The 19,479-nt window shown below is 41.1% G+C and overlaps 1 protein-coding gene across 4 annotated transcripts in view; it reads left to right on the top strand.

Annotated features, from left to right (window-relative positions):
- LOC139747141 (TATA box-binding protein-like 1) overlaps positions 1-19,479 on the top strand; it is an 83,936-nt gene that overhangs the window by 12,878 nt on the left and 51,579 nt on the right. Inside the window, exon 1 of one of the 4 annotated variants that reach the window (XM_071659067.1) lies at positions 17,160-17,247. The exons of 1 other annotated variant lie outside the window; for it this stretch is intronic. The gene's annotated coding sequence lies outside the window, so the exon portion shown is untranslated. Of the gene's footprint in view, positions 1-17,159; positions 17,343-19,479 lie in introns of those variants that run through there. 2 more of the 4 variants (XM_071659069.1, XM_071659068.1) reach the window with 2 other exon arrangements.

Consider the following 19,479-nt stretch of genomic DNA (forward strand, 5'->3'; position numbering starts at 1 on the left):
ATGATCGTCCCAGTGCCTTTGCTGGAAGTGCCCGCTGCGAAAATGGGTCACCGTAATTTCTGGAAACCTGATAACGTAGACCGGTGTCCAGGTAACCCCCAACCTTCCACCACTTTTTTTTTTTTCCCAATAAGCCTCCTCCTGCGTTTCATTCCAGACACGTTCTTGTCCTCTGAATCATTGCCATGAACGGCGTGGCTGAACTTGTAAAGTTGCCTATAAACGCCCTATGGAACCTTGCTAAACCTACGAAGGATCAGATATCATCTAATGCCTCAGAACTGGGAGGCTTTGAAAATGCTTTCAACGATGTAATAATTTCTTTTTCACTCCTAACACATTCCAGGAACTTTTAACATTTTCTTAGGAAATACATGCGTAAAGAAATTCATCAGTCCAGCTTTCTCTAATCTCTAGAAAACAAACTGTGATATATATCCAAATATCAATCAACACTTTCCAGTTGTACAACAATGACGACGTATACCATTAACGTCCTTCTAAGAGTCCCTGGATAATATGTTGATCAAGTGGGTAAAGGCGATGGGAAGATTTCAAAGTTCATACACTAAACTTAAAAACTGGTAAAGAATCGAAAATGTGGTCTTAGGTCTTACTTTCTTAAAGTCATGCTTACTTGCCAGAAACCTTGGTTTGATATCATTGTTATTTAACACCATATCATCCATCCCGAACCTGTCGACTACAATTCTCCGTTAGAACCGGTGTAACAATCACTTTCTCCTTGTATAACTTAGCGTACAAGAAAGAAGTTTGGTGAACATAAGCTAGGCTTTGTGCCCCACCCCTCCTGGAATAATGGCAAAGTGATGTGTCTACATGCTAGGGTTTTGAATAGAGACACATTTCCCTAAGTTCTCATACACGTGCGTATGGCTGAAACACACCCTTATGAAAATCCATAAAAAATCAGCATGGAAGGCCAAATATTAAAATCCGTAAAAAGTCAACATGGAAGAGCTACTATGAACTGTTTCCATTTCTACTTTTATGTCTAGGATAAGCAAATTCAAGGTATGCTTCAGTATTATATCAAGAGCGTAGAGATAACGCATAATACGATAAGTGGTTCTCATATAGTAGATATGATGGTTATGGGCTGTGACATTATCACTTTTAAGGGACTTTTAAGATTTGGTGTTATGAAGCGGCATCATCATTTTCATTAACACTGAAGAATACTAGGTTTGTTCTACCTTATCGTTCCGATAGGAAGCAACTTCTGTTTCCATGGACAGGGATGCAGGGGGCGTTAATCAGTCTTACCCAACACTTAGCTGTCTGACTTCTCAAATTTACCTGCCATTACCATCTCGGCATCTGTGGCCAATGTTCCTATGCGGTCTAGGTCAAATGTGTTCATCTAACTGGCATGATCTGCTGTAAGTAGCCTTCTAGTGAATCCCTGATATTGGTAATCACGAAAACCACAACTATGTCCCCTAAGAAATCAATGCTATAGTCTCCCGAGCCACTTGAAAGTGAAACGTACGGCTCTGAGGTGGCTGTTGCCACCTCCCGAATGTCTTGCGTGTTCGCCTTGATTTCAGAGCAGGTCGCCCACATGACTGCAGTCTTCATGTGGGTAAACATCCTTTCCCTCGGTCTGTCTTCCTGAAGCAGGAATCCTTGTGGTGTTGAAACCTCCTGATCTGTCTCCCTGAAGCAGGAATCTCTGTGGTGTTGAAACCTCCTGATCTGTCTCCCTGAAGCAGGAATCTCTGTAATAGGGTGTTGGAACCTAGTCTTATTCTGTAATGCTCACTTAGGGGAATCGTAGTCATTTACTGGTAGTTTGACAAAGCACCTGGGTGAACGCTTATCCTGCATCCGACACAGAAGTGGGATATCCTGATTTAGAAAGTTGCTGGTGACGATGGTAGAGCTTTGGGAGTCTAGGGAGGAAATTTGGGATGTATCTTTTCAACAGAGAACTGTGATAAACAGTCTTGAGTTCCAATTATTATTTGTTGTTCAGCACAACGTACGTTTCGAGTATGCTACTCTCATTATTCATTTAGCAACACAAGGTCCCAACATGCTACGTGGGAGAGGTGTATGTCTTTTTTAACCGCTAGTTTTCTGTCGATACTTTTCCATCTTAATGTTTCGAAGAGGAGCTGCCTATTTCAGCCGTTCTAAGGCATTGGGCGAGATGATCCCTCTCGCTTCCTTCAACAAGATCTACCAGAAGCAGGGGCGAATATAGGGGATATAGCGCCTACGGCAAGCGCTGAAATTGCGTCCCTGGATTGATTAAAGATGTACATACAGTGAATGTATATGAAAATATATACAGTGTAATTATAAACTGCTGAAAAGTTTGGCCAAACTTAGATTTATATAAACTCTTAAAGACTTAAAGACTTATTTGATCAAAATTGTAACGTAGAAGCGGTAAATGCGACTGATAGCAAAAAAAAGTAGGCGATTTTGTTTTTCATCTCTTAAAATCAAACCGTTAAAAATGTCAATCAGGTCAAGTATGTCAAAAAACAAACCTGTTGAGTGGCGCCCCCCTTCAAGTGGCGCCCAGAGCATCTGCCCTACCTGCCATACCCTAGATACGCCACTGACCAGAGGCTTGGGCGTGTATCCTGACTTCAATCATTGAAGCCCAGTCCCTAGACCTTTCGTGCACTCTGTAACGTTTTTTTCTACGCCAACACACCCCCCCCCCCCACACACACAAGATGGTAGGAGTGCACGATAAAATCGCTGCTCTTGAAAAATCAAACTGAAATCAAGCAGAGTCAAATTGTGAATGCCTTCGAAGTTGGAACATATAATTTCTTGACGGATGGGAAGGCCCGTGCTGACTTCATTAGAATCTGAACACTGGAGAAATTTGCGAGTGTTAATATAGTTGCACTTTTTATTGTATACAGAACTGTTTAAATGCCAGAACATTGAATTATAGAGAAGAAATGACGATGGTTATTTGTATCTGTTCAGTTATTGTCATGTAAACAAATCGTAGAAAAAGATATCAGTTTCTTCAGCTGGTGATGTTGATGCAGTCCAATAAGTATGCTCTTTCGCACTCTCTCTCAGCCTCGGCTGATGAAAACGACATTTACGACCTGACGGCTAAACAGACGAACCAATGATCAGCCATCTACCAGCGCGGAAGCCATCGAAACCTGGACCAATTAAGTGGCAACCGTGTGTGCCAACGAACCCATGGTCAGCTACCTACCACCAGCGGGAGCCAAGAAGCTTGGACCAATCGAGTGGCAACCGTGTGAACCAACGAACCAATGATCAGCCATCTACCATTGGGGCAGCCAACGAAGCAAGAGTATCATGTGGCTGGAGGGGAGAGGCGATCTCAGCTTGAAGTGAAAGGTCATCATCATGGGCAGGAAGCGGCGAGCCAAGACACTTGGCTAGCATACCAAGGGCAGGCCACAGCTGCAGGCCACCACCACCACCACCTCACCACGTGCCTGACGAAGGCCTGCTGTATCAAGGTCAGGGCTCTCTGTGTACCTGCCTGATGGAGACCTGCTGTACGAAGGAAGCAAACAGACACAGCCACTTAAGGCAAATGCTGACTGAAGATAATTGTGCCAGGAGTTCGTTGGCGTGCGTCTGCCCCCAAGAGGAGGTTGAAACTAGCGGTTGGCGAGACTCCAAGAGTGCTAGAGCTGAGGCTGGCCATCAGGAGTAAGTGGCATTGAATCAGCATTTGTTGATAAGGACTGTACGTACCTACTACTGTTGTATGAGAGGAGAACTCCAACAGCATCTCACGCTTCCGCCAGTCCTTGTCAGAAGAGTTCTAATAGTTTTATGCAGTCGTGCTGACTCCTGTGGTGACCTGATCCATCCAGTGCACTGCGCTTGGCATCCAGGTAAACCTTGTGAAGCTGTCTTCCTCGTTAGTCCAGTCGACTCTGTGCCAGCCTTTCTAAAGCCAAGGAGGGTATTGCTGGTGGCGCCTCGATCTGCTTGCTGCCAGCCGCCCCGAAGCCTTGGTACATTTCGCCGTCAATATTTTGCCGTCAGCGCCTCTGCTTATCGTCCGTCACCTCAAACTCTAGCGACAGCGCCTTGCCCGGTGTGCGACCCCACCCAACCACCCGCGAAGGACACCCACCAGCCATTTTTGGTTGACTGCCAAGGAAAAGTGATGCGTTGGCCGGGGGGCAGCGAAGACGACGACATCAGTAAGGTGGAAGGGGTATATCAACGAGTGGAACCCATGCTCAGTCACTGGTTGACTGTGGGTTGTATGTGTCGCGTGTGGGGTGAGTGTGTGGTGCCTTCCTCGGATGTGATGGTCGAGGCGAGGCGTCTGTCCGAAGTGGCATAGTGCCATCGTGCAGAAATACTCCTCCAGAGGGAGCTGGGTCAGTTATCTTCATACTGGAAACCATTCCCAGAACTTTATACGTTTTATAAAGTTCATAATTGTTGATATTTTTATATGTACATTTTACTTAGTTGACTTTTGGCATATGAAGGCTTTTCATACATTGTAGGATGATCTGTTTGTAGATCATTTGTTATATATACAAAATGATGACATTTATTTCAAAATATGATTACCTTTCGATTGCCAGTGTGTCAAACGTTTGGGGGAAAGACAAGCCAGTCTTTCCCTCCGCTGATGCTATTGGCATCTGTGTCAGAAACAACGAAAGCAAACCCCTTCCCGTGTAGGTAAGAGAGCCGCCGTGGTGGAGCAATTAGCATTCCTGGCCGTGACGCATTCACGGGCCGCCCAGGGTCGAGCGCACAGGTTCAAAGCCAGGTGGGGAACAGTCGGTCCACAGTCAACCCAGCTGTTCATCCAGCTTTAGGGGTTGGTCGACAAAGTGGATACCCGGCTAAAGCTAGGATAAGGGCTTCAGTTGACCATACCGTCTCAACTAATATGAAAATATATACACATTTTATGATGCCTTGCCCAGTTCACAAAAATTCAGGGTTGATTTTGACGACCGATGGTTGACGAGTAAGGAATAGTATTTTCAAAATGCTGTAATGTGACGGATTGGAATAGACTCATCAAACACTTCCCAAGAAAAGCTTTCATATACATATTTCATCATTAGCACGATCCAATCCTTTCTGAGAGCATCGAACTCTTGTGTAAAGTAACCTGACCCCAGCATAACCGTGATTTAGTTTTTGGGTGAGGTTGATGATTTGGGATAGCAGTTAGGTACTTTGCTTCAAACCTCAAGTGATTAAGAGAGATGTAAAGCAAAAGATGACACCTACAGCAACAGTTGGAGTCATCACAATGTATACTATAATTTCCCCTGCCTGAGAACGAAACGAAACGGTCAGACTATCGGCCATAATACAGTTTCCCCATAACATTTTGGCTTTACATGTGGACAGCACATAACCAAGAACTGACAAACATGAACCTAAGACAGCTTGACAGTTCATTTGTTTCAGAGAGATCGATACTTCAGATGATACCCTCTCCCTCAACAGGTCGAGCATCGTAGGGCGTCTGAAGGGACTCATGTCATGTCCCGAATCCTTCTTCCATAAAGTACCCTTGCAACGTTCCAGTTATTCATCCTTTCTCTTATAGTTTTGCACAGACTCCAGCTCTTCTTTGTGGTTCCCTGGACAACCTTTAGGGCTGAAGGACTGTGGTCAAGCAGGACGGGGCATGGCTCATCTGGAAGCATGTAGGATGCATAGTTTAGTGTTCCTGGAACACATGGGGTCTGGAAAAATCTATGCCCAAGATATAGGGTGCGATGCTTAGTGATGATATCCAACCTCTTTCCATATTTGTTCATCCTACCTTACGGGGTTGGTCGATAAAATGAATAATTGTCTGAAACATATATATCAAAGATATTCCTATGAGTCCACGAGGAAAATGAAACAAGGTAAGATCCCCGTGGACTCATAGGAATATCTTGATCACGCGCAAAATTGTGATCCTTTCCAATATATCAAAGATGTATCGGGTATCCGCACAATTTTATGAATCCGCATTCTCGTTCGTGATAAACATCCGCATCCGCATTTGCGATTTAATAAACTGCCACATCCTTACCACACACAAAGAGGATGTAGTGGATATATATAAAAAAAAAAAGAAGACTGAAAAACAAGAACTGGCACCGGTGAACGCTTCTTAACACTCCATGATAAAGTGTTTAGGGGAACCTGGCGTGACTCATGTGAGTCTCCACGCACTGGCCACATTGTATAGGAGCTTGCCTTAGGGGTAGGCAGTGTCAGTCGATCACTCTGCAAGCAGTGAGTCAGTCGATCACTCTGCTTGAAGTGAAATATTCAAGCCTTACTGACTTTCTTTTTTATGTACAATGGCGTCAAGAAACACTCAAGTGCGGAAGAACTACAACCATATAACAGCACAGAGGCTTTTGTGCAAAAAAAAGGAAAAAAAATCACAAAAGGGACGTGGAACTACATCTTTGAAAAATCCTTTGAAATCAATGCACAAAGAACAGTTTGAAGAGTTAGAAACAGAAGAAAGAAAGAAGTTAGAGAAGAAACAAAAGACAGAAAAAACTCCTTTGCAAAAAAGTCAGACATTAAGCAATGTTGAAGAACATTTTCAGAGTGGAAAACTTTGGGATGCTTCTAACTTTAAACCAAAGGAATTTGATAAGTGTGTAGCAGATATGTTAGTAGTGAATGATTTAGCAATCGGTCATACTGAGGACATAGGATTCATGAGATGATGGCTGAAGCTGCTCACACAATATGTGTGTGGATGCAACCAAGATGGGAAGAAAGGAAAGATAGGTGGTATGTATTGAGGAAAGAAACCTGGATGTTCTGGCTCGGAGTGAAACGAAGTTCAAGGATAAAAGACAGGAATGGTTTGGAAGCGTCATGGGAGTAAAGTCAGGGGTTAGTGAGAGGACAAGAGCTAAGGAAGGAGTAGCACTACTGAAGCAGGAGTTGTGGGAGCGTGTGATAGTGTGTAAGGAAGTAACTCTAGATTGATATGGGTAAAACTGAAAGTGGATGGAGAGAGATGGGAGATTATTGGTGCTTATGTACCTGGTCATGAGAAGAAAGATCATCAGAGGCAAGTGTTTTGGAAGCAGCCGAGTGTCTCAACAGTTTTGATGCATGTGACGGTGAATAATGTGACAATTGAGGGTATAATTGGTGCACTTGGGGTATTCAGTGATGTAAATGGAAACGGTGAAGAGCTTGTAGATTTATGTGCTGATAAAAGGCTGGTGATTGGGAATACCTGGTTTAAAAAGATATACTCAAGTATACGAATGTGAGTAGGAGAGATGGTCAACGGGCATTATCAATTACGCATCAACTGATAGGCGTGTAAAAGAGAGACTTTTGGATGTAAATGTGCTGAGAGGGGCAGGTGGTGGGATGTCTGATCACTATCCTGTGGAGGCGAAGGTGAAGATTTGTAGAGGTTTTCAAAAAAGAATGTCTGGGAGAAGAGAATGGTGAGAGTAAATAAGCTTGTAAAGGAGACGTTTGTGAAGAAATACCAGAAGAGATTGTCTATATGATGGCAAAAGGTGAGAGCAAATGAAGTAAGGGGAGTTGGTGAGGAATGGGGTGTATTTTGAGAAGCAGTGATGGCATGTGCAAAAGATGCTTGTGGCATGAGAAAAGTGGTAGGTGGGCAGATTAGAAAAGGTAGTGAGTGATGATATAGAGGAGTAAAGTTCTTAGTGAAAGAGAAAAGAGAGGCGTTTCGACGATACTTACAAGGACGGAGTGCAAATGAATAGATGTATAAGAGAAAGCGAAATGAGGTCAAGAGAAAGGTGCAAGGGTTGAAAAAGAGGGCAAATGAGAGTTGGGGTGAGAGAGTATCAGTAAACTTTAGGGAGAATGAAAGAATGCTTTGGAAGGAGGTAAATGTTGTGCGTAAGACATGAGAAGAAATGGGAACATCAGTGAAGATGGGCAATGGGGGATATGATAACAGGTCGTGATGAAGTGAGGAAAAGATGGAGTGAGTATTTTGAAGGATTGTCGAATGCGTTAGATGACAGAGTGGCGGATGCAGGGTGTTTTGGTTTGGTGGTGTACGAAGCGAGATAGTCAGGGAGAGTGGTTTGGTGAAGAGAGAAGAGGTGGTGAAAGCCTTGCGAAAGATGAAATCCGGCAAGGCGGCGGTACTGGATGGTATTGCTGTTGAATTTGTTAAAAAAGAGGGATGATTGTGTTGTTGACTAGTTGGAGAGGATATTCAGTGTATGCATAGATCATAGTGACGTACCTGAGGATTGGTGGAATGTACGTATAGTGCCATTGTACAAAGGCAGGAGAGATGAAGGTGAGTATTCAAACTACAGAGGCATACGTTTGTTGAGTTTTCCTGGAAAATGTTTGGGAAGGTGTTCATTGAGGGTGAAGGCTTGTACTGAGCATCAGATCGAGGAGGAGCAATGTGGTTTTAGAAAAGGTAGAGGATGTATGGATCAGGAATCTACTTTGAAGAATGTATGTGAGAAATACTTAGAAAAACAGATGGATTTGTATATAGCATTTATGGATCTGGAAAAGGCGTATGATAGGGTTGATAGAGATGCTTTGTGAGAGGTCTTAAGAATATATGGTGTGGAAGGTAAACTGCTAGAAGCAGGGAGAAGTTTTTATCAAGGGTGTAAGGCATGTGTACGAAGGGAAGAGAGGAAAGTGATTGGTTCCCAGTGAAGGATGGTCTACAGCAGGGGTGTGTGATCCCCATGATTGTTTAATTTGTTTATGGATTGTGTAGTTAGGGAGGCAAATGGTCAGTGTATGAGTTTTGGAGAGAGGGGCGAGTATGCAGTCTGTTGGGGATGAGAGGGCCTGGGAAGTGTCACTTGTTATTCGTAGATGATACAACACTGATGGCTGATTCGAGGGACAAACTGCAGAAGTTGGTTACAGTTTGGAAAAGTGTGAGAAAGGAGAAAATTGCGAGTAAATGTGAGTAAGATCAAGGTTATTAGGTTCAGTAGGGTTGAGAGACAAGTTAATTGGGATGTAAGTTTGAATGGAGAAAAATTGGAGGAAGTAAAGTGCTTTAGATATCTGGAAGTGGACTTAGCAGCGAATGGAACTATGGAAGCGGAAGTGAGTCAAAGGGTGAGGGAGGGGGCTAAGGTTCTGGGAGCGACGAAGAATGTGCGGAGGGAGAGAACGTTATATGTATATATGTACAAATATATATATATATATATATATATATATATATATATATATATATATATATATATATATATATATATATATATATATATATATATATATATATATATACATATATATATATATAAGAGTGAGTGCTCAAATTACAGAGGTATAAGTTTGTTGAGTATTCCTGGTAAATTATATGGGAGGGTATTGATTGAGAGGGTGAAGGCATGTACAGAGCATCAGATTGGGGAAGAGCAGTGTGGTTTCAGAAGTGGTAGAGGATGTGTGGATCAGGTGTTTGCTTTGAAGAATGTATGTGAGAAATACTTAGAAAAGCAAATGGATTTGTATGTAGCATTTATGGATCTGGAGAAGGCATATGATAGAGTTGATAGAGATGCTCTGTGGAAGGTATTAAGAATATATGGTGTGGGAGGAAAGTTGTTAGAAGCAGTGAAAAGTTTTTATCGAGGATGTAAGGCATGTGTACGTGTAGGAAGAGAGGAAAGTGATTGGTTCTCAGTGAATGTAGGTTTGCGGCAGGGGTGTGTGATGTCTCCATGGTTGTTTAATTTGTTTATGGATGGGGTTGTTAGGGAGGTGAATGCAAGAGTTTTGGAAAGAGGGGCAAGTATGAAGTCTGTTGGGGATGAGAGAGCTTGGGAAGTGAGATAGTTGTTGTTCGCTGATGATACAGCGCTGGTGGCTGACTCATGTGAGAAACTGCAGAAGCTGGTGACTGAGTTTGGTAAAGTGTGTGAAAGAAGAAAGTTAAGAGTAAATGTGAATAAGAGCAAGGTAGTTAGGTACAGTAGGGTTGAGGGTCAAGTCCATTGGGAGGTAAGTTTGAATGGAGAAAAACTGGAGGAAGTAAAGTGTTTTAGATATCTGGGAGTGGATCTGGCAGCGGATGGAACCATGGAAGCGGAAGTGGATCATAGGGTGGGGGAGGGGGCGAAAATCCTGGGAGCCTTGAAGAATGTGTGGAAGTCGAGAACATTATCTCGGAAAGCAAAAATGGGTATGTTTGAAGGAATAGTGGTTCCAACAATGTTGTATGGTTGCGAGGCGTGGGCTATGGATAGAGTTGTGCGCAGGAGGATGGATGTGCTGGAAATGAGATGTTTGAGGACAATGTGTGGTGTGAGGTGGTTTGATCGAGTAAGTAACGTAAGGGTAAGAGAGATGTGTGGAAATGAAAAGAGCGTGGTTGAGAGAGCAGAAGAGGGTGTTTTGAAATGGTTTGGGCACATGGAGAGAATGAGTGAGGAAAGATTGACCAAGAGGATATATGTGTCGGAGGTGGAGGAAACGAGGAGAAGTGGGAGACCAAATTGGAGGTGGAAAGATGGAGTGAAAAAGATTTTGTGTGATCGGGGCCTGAACATGCAGGAGGGTGAAAGGAGGGCAAGGAATAGAGTGAATTGGAGCGATGTGGTATACCGGGGTTGACGTGCTGTCAGTGGATTGAATCAGGGCATGTGAAGCGTCTGGGGTAAACCATGGAAAGCTGTGTAGGTATGTATATTTGCGTGTGTGGACGTATGTATATACATGTGTATGGGGGTGGGTTGGGCCATTTCTTTCGTCTGTTTCCTTGCGCTACCTCGCAAACGCGGGAGACAGCGACAAAGCAAATATATATATATATAAATATATATATATATATATATATATATATATATATATATATATATATATATATATATATATATATATATATAGTGTATGTGTGTGTGTGTGTGTGTGTGTGTGTGGTGTTGCAGTAAGGTCACTCTGTTGCGTGTGATTTAGTAATTGCTGATAACCACGAGGAAAAATGAAAGACGATAAGTTCCAAGTGCACTTTTGTATGATTACATCCTCAGGGAAGATACAAGAATAAGCCAGAAGATCCGGAACAGTCACTATATACATATAAGAAAGGTTGAGCTAAAACGCAGTTGTTAAACAATTGTTTGAGGCTTTTGGTTTTCGGGTCTGTCGTAAAATCTATGTGGTCAAAAAAGGAAAACGTTTACAGATTTTGCCTACGACAAAGCTGTCCAGTTTAAAGAAACCTTGAATAATGTTCATGTTAAGATTCTTTGTGTATTCGAAAATGGAAAATTCATTTACATCTCTCGGTCGAGCAGTTACAGGTTATAAATGAATCAACACAAGTCAAGTCAGTACAGTGATCATCATTTCTAACATGATCAAGCAAAACATTTGAATCTTCCTCTGTTTTCATACATGATTAAAGTTGCTTAGGTCGAACAGAGAGATCCTCACCCCTCAGACCATTATGAAACATATCACAGTTTTTCATAAAATGTTCCCATGCACAATGCACAGAATTTTCAGTCGTTTTATTTAAGATATTCTTGGTATTGTTTTTGATGTGAGCTACATTGACGTTAAAGGCTTTGATAAGAAGGTTGGGGACACGCGTAAAACTCAGTAAATGTAAAAGAAAAAAAGGAAAAAAAGGAGATTCCTCGTATCAAGGGAAGGTTTGGGGGTTAACTCTATAAAATCATTTCTTTCCCACAGCTTGAGAGATTTATCAGAGAAAGATCTAGGATACTTTAACTTGGATCCATTAGAATACAGCTTCTCAAATTTGTTTATCAAGAGGTTCTAGACTGCAAATACGTAATGTCCTAAGGAACATTGACTGGAGTGATGATTGCTTAATTTCATCATGTTGTGCTGAGGATTAATGTACATAGGAACAAACATTGCTGGGGTTTCTGTAAACGCTAAAGCTAAACATGTTTCCATCCTTATCGATCAAGGACTCTAAAAATGGTAACACAATCATTTTAACCTTTCACAGTAAATTTGATAGAAAGTATGAAGTTGTTAAAAGAGGGGAGAACTGTTCGTTGATCATCTCTTGTCAGCCAGATACAAGAACATCGTGTACATACCCAACCAGATTTGCCTTCGAGGGTTAGATGTCCCTTAGTAATACTATTGCAAAAAAAATTCCCGTATATAGATTACTCAACACTGGTGAAAGAGGGTTACTTATTCATCGCCATACCAAACTTGTGAGTATGATATTCTCCATCAAAATGAAATACACAGTCCTTTACACTCAATTTTTATCGAGAAACAGAATCTCAAACACTTAAAGCAAGATTTTCCAAGGCATCCAAGAGGTATTCTAATAGGTCATGAAGAACAAGGACGACACATCAAAACTTACAACTGTACTGTTCTGTTCTGAGTCTTCTATCTCGTCCTTGTACCCTGAAGATGCAACTACACAGAAGTCCACTCGAAACTTTTCGTGTCTCATCTTGGTTATCAGCAAATATATATATATAAATATATATATATATATATATATATATATATATATATATATATATATATATATATATATATATATATATATATAAAGTGTTTTAGATATCTGGGAGTGGATCTGGCAGCGGAAGGAACCATGGAAGCGGAAGTGGATCATAGGGTGGGGGAGGGGGCGAAAATCCTGGGAGCCTTGAAGAATGTGTGGAAGTCGAGAACATTATCTCGGAAAGCAAAAATGGGTATGTTTGAAGGAATAGTGGTTCCAACAATGTTGTATGGTTGCGAGGCGTGGACTATGGATAGAGTTGTGCGCAGGAGGGTGGATGTGCTGGAAATGAGATGTTTGAGGACAATGTGTGGTGTGAGGTGGTTTGATCGAGTAATTAACGTAAGGGTAAGAGAGATGTGTGGAAATAAAAAGAGCGTGGTTGAGAGAGCAGAAGAGGGTGTTTTGAAATGGTTTGGGCACATGGAGAGAATGAGTGAGGAAAGATTGACCAAGAGGATATATGTGTCGGAGGTGGAGGGAACGAGGAGAAGTAGGAGACCAAATTGGAGGTGGAAAGATGGAGTGAAAAAGATTTCGTGTGATCGGGGCCTAAACATGCAGGAGGGTGAAAGGAGGGCAAGGAATAGAGTGAATTGGATCGATGTGGTATACCGGGGTTGACGTGCTGTCAGTGGGTTGAATCAGGGCATGTGAAGCGTCTGGGGTAAACCATGGAAAGCTGTGTAGGTATGTATATTTGCGTGTGTGGACGTATGTATATACATGTGTATGGGGGTGGGTTGGGCCATTTCCTTCGTCTGTTTCCTTGCGCTACCTCGCAAACGCGGGAGACAGCGACAAAGAAAAAAAAATATATGTGTATATATATATATACATATATATATTATACATACATATATATATATATATATATATATATATATATATATATATATATATATATATATATATATATATATATATATATATATATATCTTTTTTCTTTCAAACTATTCGCCATTTCCCGCGTTAGCGAGGTAGCGTTAAGAACAGAGAACTGGGCCTTTGAGGGAATATCCTCATCTGGCCCCCTTCTCTGTTCTTTCTTTTGGAAAATTAAAAAAAAAATAATGAGAGGGGAGGATTTCCAGCCCCCCGCTCCCTCCCGTTTTAGTCGCCTTCTACGACACGCAGGGAATACGTGGGAAGTATTCTTTCTCCCCCATCCCCAGGGATAATATATATATATATATATATATATATATATATATATATATATATATATATATATATATATATATATATATATCGCAAACGCGGGAGACAGCGACGAGGTATAAAAAAAAAAAAAAAATATATATATATATATTATCCTGGGGATAGGGGAGAAAGGATACTTCCCACGTATTCCCTGCGTGTCGTAGAAGGCGACTAAAAGGGAAGGGAGCGGGGGGCTGGAAGTCTTTCCCTCTCATTTTTTTTTTTTTAATTTTCCAAAGGAAGGAACAGAGAAGGGGGCCGGGTGAGGAGGTTTCCTCAGAGGCCCAGTCCTCTGTTCTTAACGCTACCTCGCTGAGGCGGGAAATGGCGAATAGTATGAAAGAAAGAGAAGATATATATATATATATATATATATATATATATATATATATATATATATATATATATATATGTATATTTTTTTTTTTTTTTTTTTTTTTTCATACTATTCGCTATTTCCCGCGATAGCGAGGTAGCGTTAAGAATAGAGGACTGGGCCTTTGAGGGAATATCCTCACCTGGACCTCTTCTCTGTTCCTTCTTTTGGAAAATTAAAAAAAAAAAAAAAAACGAGAGGGGAGGATTTCCAGCCCCCCGCTCCCTTCCCTTTTAGTCGCCTTCTACGACACGCAGGGAATACGTGGGAAGTATTCTTTCTCCCCTATCCCCAGGGAATATATATATATATATATATATATATATATATATATATATATATATATATATATATATATATATATATATATTCCTATGAGTCCACGGGGAAAATGAAACACGAAAAGTTCCCAAGTGCACTTTCGTGTAATAATCACATCATCAGGGGAGACACAAGAGAGAAATATAACAGTCAGTTGATATACATCGAAGAGACGAAGCTAGGACGCCATTTGGTAAACATGTGATTTGGACAATCACATGCTGAATATATTAACATTAGAACTAGGATTTCGCCATGCTGTATATATAAACATTAGAACTAGGCTTTCCCCATGCTGAGTATATAAACATTAAAACTAGGCTTTCACCATGTTCAATATCTTAACATTAGAACTAGGCTTCCGCCATGCTGAATATATAAACATTATAACTAGGCTTTCACCATGCTGAATATATTAACATTAGCACCAGAACGCTTTATTCTAGTATAGCAGTCTTTGATGTGATGCTGTAACAAAGACCTCTCGCAAGTCTGAATAAATGATATCGCTTTCCCTATATATTCCAATCGCGATACATTCCATTACGAAGTACTAATGCAATGGTAAGACAGGCTGTGTTCCTTCTGAAACATCTTGAAAGCTGTATGCCTTTCTCGAAAAAGTTTCCATAATTTCTCCCAAATACTGAGATATGCCTACATGGACAAAGAAGAAAAATGTGTACGTAATTACATGTTTAAGAAAAAATGGAGTGGTATTTGCCAAAGTGCACTCTTCGGACACCATCATCTCCACATTTATCAAATGAAAAGCTGACGACAATAAACGTACAGGTATCAAAGCTTGAAAGTATCTCAGATATTACAAATCTCTTTACTTTATCTGAACTTTTTTGTTAGTTTATTTGTACTTGCTCCTAAATTCCTTAGACCTGTCCGTCATGAAGTAAGAACAGCTCATCTTTGGCTATGTTCTACTTGATATGATGGCAGTAGTCCATGACAGTTTCCACATCTTTTCATGATACAGGAGTGAAAAAAAAGGAAAAAAGACCTCTTTGTCCTTCACAAAATTCCATCATGGTGGCTTGTCATGGAGTCGCATGCGATAGCCATATAAGATTCGCTTTAAGACTTCGTCTCCCAGCGTACTGGCTGGTTTGACGCTGCTACCACATTCTTGCCTCCTAAAATTTCTTTTTAATATGATCGTCATCATTTATCAACCTTACGTCAAGGTTTGCGATCTTACGACTTACGTCCCTCTGTATTTCACAAGCCTTTTACAACTATACAAAGTTTTAAGTAAAAAGTTTCATAGCTTTAGCAGTTTACCTGACTGACAGGGGTCTTTTGGTAAAAGTTAAGTGACACCTCATATCGTCCCAAAAATGACCATATAGTCGAACTCACTGCGCATCTAGGCAGTGGGAAATGTCTAATGAATTCCATTCTAGAAAGAGGGACACGCAAATGTTAGAGAAAGAGAGCAGCTCTTTTGTATGCTCATCAAACCTCGTTTGGACAGTCATTCCTTACTCATACTTTAAAACCCTACGACGTAACCACATCAGAATTAAAATACTCATTCAAACGTACTCTTGAAGATGCCTTATCACCAGATTCACCGGGGGATAGTAAAAAAAAAACGGTAATTACGCATTTTGACAAGACTGTTGGCCGGCCAACTTGCGGGGACCCCGTGAAACATGACGTCATTATAGTAAACAAGACCTTGACTGTACCCCATAGCTTTTTTTTTCCTAGTGTAAATAGAGATAATGTATGTGGAAAGAGGCAGTTTTCATGTACAAAGCCCACTTTCATTTATAAACAGTCCAAGGTATATTATTATATCATACAGAATTAATTAAAATCCAATATGTAGTTAGACTGGTTGACAAACATATATCACAGTTGTCACTGCAGAGGTTTGAATGCCATGGCATAAACCACATTCTTTCTTTCGGGAAAAGCCTGTTAAGAGCATGGGACCGAACATTTTAGAAGTGTTAACTCTGGCTGGTTCGGGCTTGACCTTACTAATATATCTATTCCTAGAAATAGGTGATGCCATAATTCCTGATACATAATTTATGGTCGGTGTAAGCTTGTGTATTACTATTCTGAAGAACTCTTGCCCACTCCTGTTAGCAAGCACGCTTTGTTCAGTTTCCTTTATTTCACGTGCGTGCACGAGACAACTGTATAATGATAATCAATATTGGCGTTAATATCTGCACGTTAGAGCGAAAATTAAAATCCGGGAAGAAAATCATTGCCTTGCAGCATGGGTGGTGTGATTGCTTCTCCAGTCTGTGTCGAATTCCTGACATTTCTGATTCTATTCTGGCCATCGGTGGTAAACCATTGTAAGGTAACCCTGCACACTGAATGCAAAGGCTGCTGAACGCCAGTAACATTATCCCATTTTTCACTTTTTTGAAGTTGACACCCAATTCTGGTGTTGAAGTTTTTAATCATTTACGTCGCTTTTGGGGTTTAGCTGTCTTGTGTTCTCTCTCTCTCCTGACGAGGTTAACGCCATGGTTTTCCTACCGAGGAGTGCCTCCGGCATGATCTCATGCACAAAGCGAATATTACAATCGAACGCATCCCATATTACTCTTCCGGTCCTCACTGATCGCCTTTACATGCACCCAGCTGATTGTGTATAGAGGCCTCCCATTGGCCCGACCGCAGAATCTTGACCAATCACAACTCTTGTTTTACTTCTCTTTTTACGCCCATCGGGTTTCAAAAGCTTACTTACGATTGGCTGACGGGATAGGATTTAACCAATGACGGTCGCGGTTCTTCATCCTGTTATGGTTGAGGTAAGATGCTGTGATGGTGTTATGTGCGGAATGATCTAAGTTTCTGCCTCAATTACCGGTATGTAAAGACACATTCTTGTCATGATTGTCCCTATTTTGCCTCAGTTAATTCCTGGTGTGTCGCGCGAGCCGAGTATCACGGCTGTGGAGCCAGTAAGTAAGATTCAGGAACCAAAAGTCTACTGAACCGGAGCGTATTTGGAGTGTTCATTGTTCATTATTGACGATTATATTTCGTTGTTATGACATGCACTTGCCCTAAGACGTGGAATAGGTCTTCAGGTAGTGGCATGTCTCCGGAGCCCAGGATAGTGGGAAATGGTAGTTCCAGGGAGGAGTAATAGGGTCAGGAGGGAGGGCGTGATTGCATGTGGGCTCAGCTGACCCCGTGTGGGCCGTGGTGACACTTTATTAACAAGAATATTTGCGGAATTTGGTGTTGTAGGGCGGGGGATGTGTCCAGGAGAAGGAGTCATGCATAGTCCTGGGGCTGGAACTCTAGGTGTAGGAATATGTACAGCGCTGTAACTGCTAGAATGTATTGATCTGCATATACACAGCAGACAACAGGAAATGGTCAGGATTTGAACCCTTTTGATCATGAATTGTATGTACATTAGTCCCCCACGGGTGTTTTTTTTTTTTTGAGTAATGTGCTCTTGTCATTAGGTGATTTGTGGACGGTATCGTGTGGTACCAGTGCAGTTGTGTGGGGGGACTGAAGTTTGCTGCCATTATTCACTGGGAGGCTCTGGAATGCTTGGGTAAATTAGTTTAGCATTTTTGATGCAGTGTACCACAACAGCAGCTTTTCTGCATGCTTGCTTGCAGTCAAAGGTATTTATGAGTGAGGAGATCTTATTTGTTCATGCTGTACGCAATCATAAGCCTAGGGAAGGACACAGGCCTTGCAGAGGTTGAAGAAACTGGATTTGGCTTTTGGATGACATTACTCACCTGGCATTGTACATGGTAGTTGTTATCATAGTTCGGAGATAACCAAATTATTGTATTTTCAGTTTGATTATAAGGCCATTGACAATAGTGCTCAGGGATTTGTGGTATGAAAGTACCAGTTACAGATACACACACTGGCAAATATTTAGTTCAAGGGCACCACACAATTAACTTATGGATGGAAGAAAACTTATCACTGGACTCCTAACTTTTAGCAGAAGTGATGGTTAATAGTCCAGTTTAACTCTGCATCACCATTGGCTAAAGATGCTGAGAAATTTTACTTTACTGTGGAAGAGTAATGTTCATGGAATAGAGTAAGAGAAGCAGAGATGTAACTCAGGAGCTTGAAAGGTGTGGCTATTTTAGCACCACGTTACTTTTAACTCTGAATACTGACTGATTGTGTTCTGCAGTGATGGTGTGGTGTTTAGAAATTGTAATGATTGATGCAGAGCATGATTTGAGCTTTACAATTTATCATGATTTTAACTGAGGTGGTATGGCAAATGTATGTTGAGTTATTTGTGTATAATTAGTTAATGCACACGTGAGATATGATAGCAATAGTGCCTTTAAAAATTTCACGTAATAGCCAGAAGGTTGGTTGAGATATGTCTGATTTCAGGGGATTGCATGTGTTGTCTGCTCTTTGACATTCAGTGCCATGTTGGTGAGGCATTTTCATGAGTATGAGTGGTATATTTTGAAAAGAATATTAAACGTAAAGCTAAATTATGACAGCAACGGAGGGAAGGTAAGGTTAAGGTTATATTTGGTTAATTTTCTTGCCTGTACTTAATTTGATGAAGGTAATGGATGCCTTGTGTGGGATAAACTATGGCAAAGTGGTAGGAGTGAATGGGATTGTAGTTGAATTTTAAAGAAATGTGATGACTGTGTTGTTGATTGGTTAGTCAGGATTTTCAGCTTGTGTATGGCTTAGTGTGAGGTGCCTGAGGATTGGCAGAATGCGTTTATTGTGCCTTATGGTTTAAGGAAATAGGATCAAAAGTAAATGCTTGATTTATAGAGGTATATGTTTGATTATATTTATTAAGTTGTGTGGGTATATCTTGATTGAAAGGGTGATGGCATTCACAGAGCTTCAGATTGGGGAGAAGCAGTGTGATGGAGGATGCAAGGACCATGGGTTTGCTATAAAGAATTTGCATGTGAATAATTAGTGAAAAAGAGGGATTTGTATGTCACATTTATAAATATGGGGAATTCTTAGAATAGGGTTGCTGAAGATGCCTAGTGGAAGGTGTTATGAGTATGTGATGTGGATAGAAAGCTTTTGAAAGCAATGAGTATTCATTGAAAGAGTACT

The sequence above is a fragment of the Panulirus ornatus genome, chromosome 67 (genome assembly GCF_036320965.1).
Source record: "Panulirus ornatus isolate Po-2019 chromosome 67, ASM3632096v1, whole genome shotgun sequence".
In the NCBI taxonomy this organism is placed as follows: Eukaryota; Metazoa; Arthropoda; class Malacostraca; order Decapoda; family Palinuridae; genus Panulirus; species Panulirus ornatus.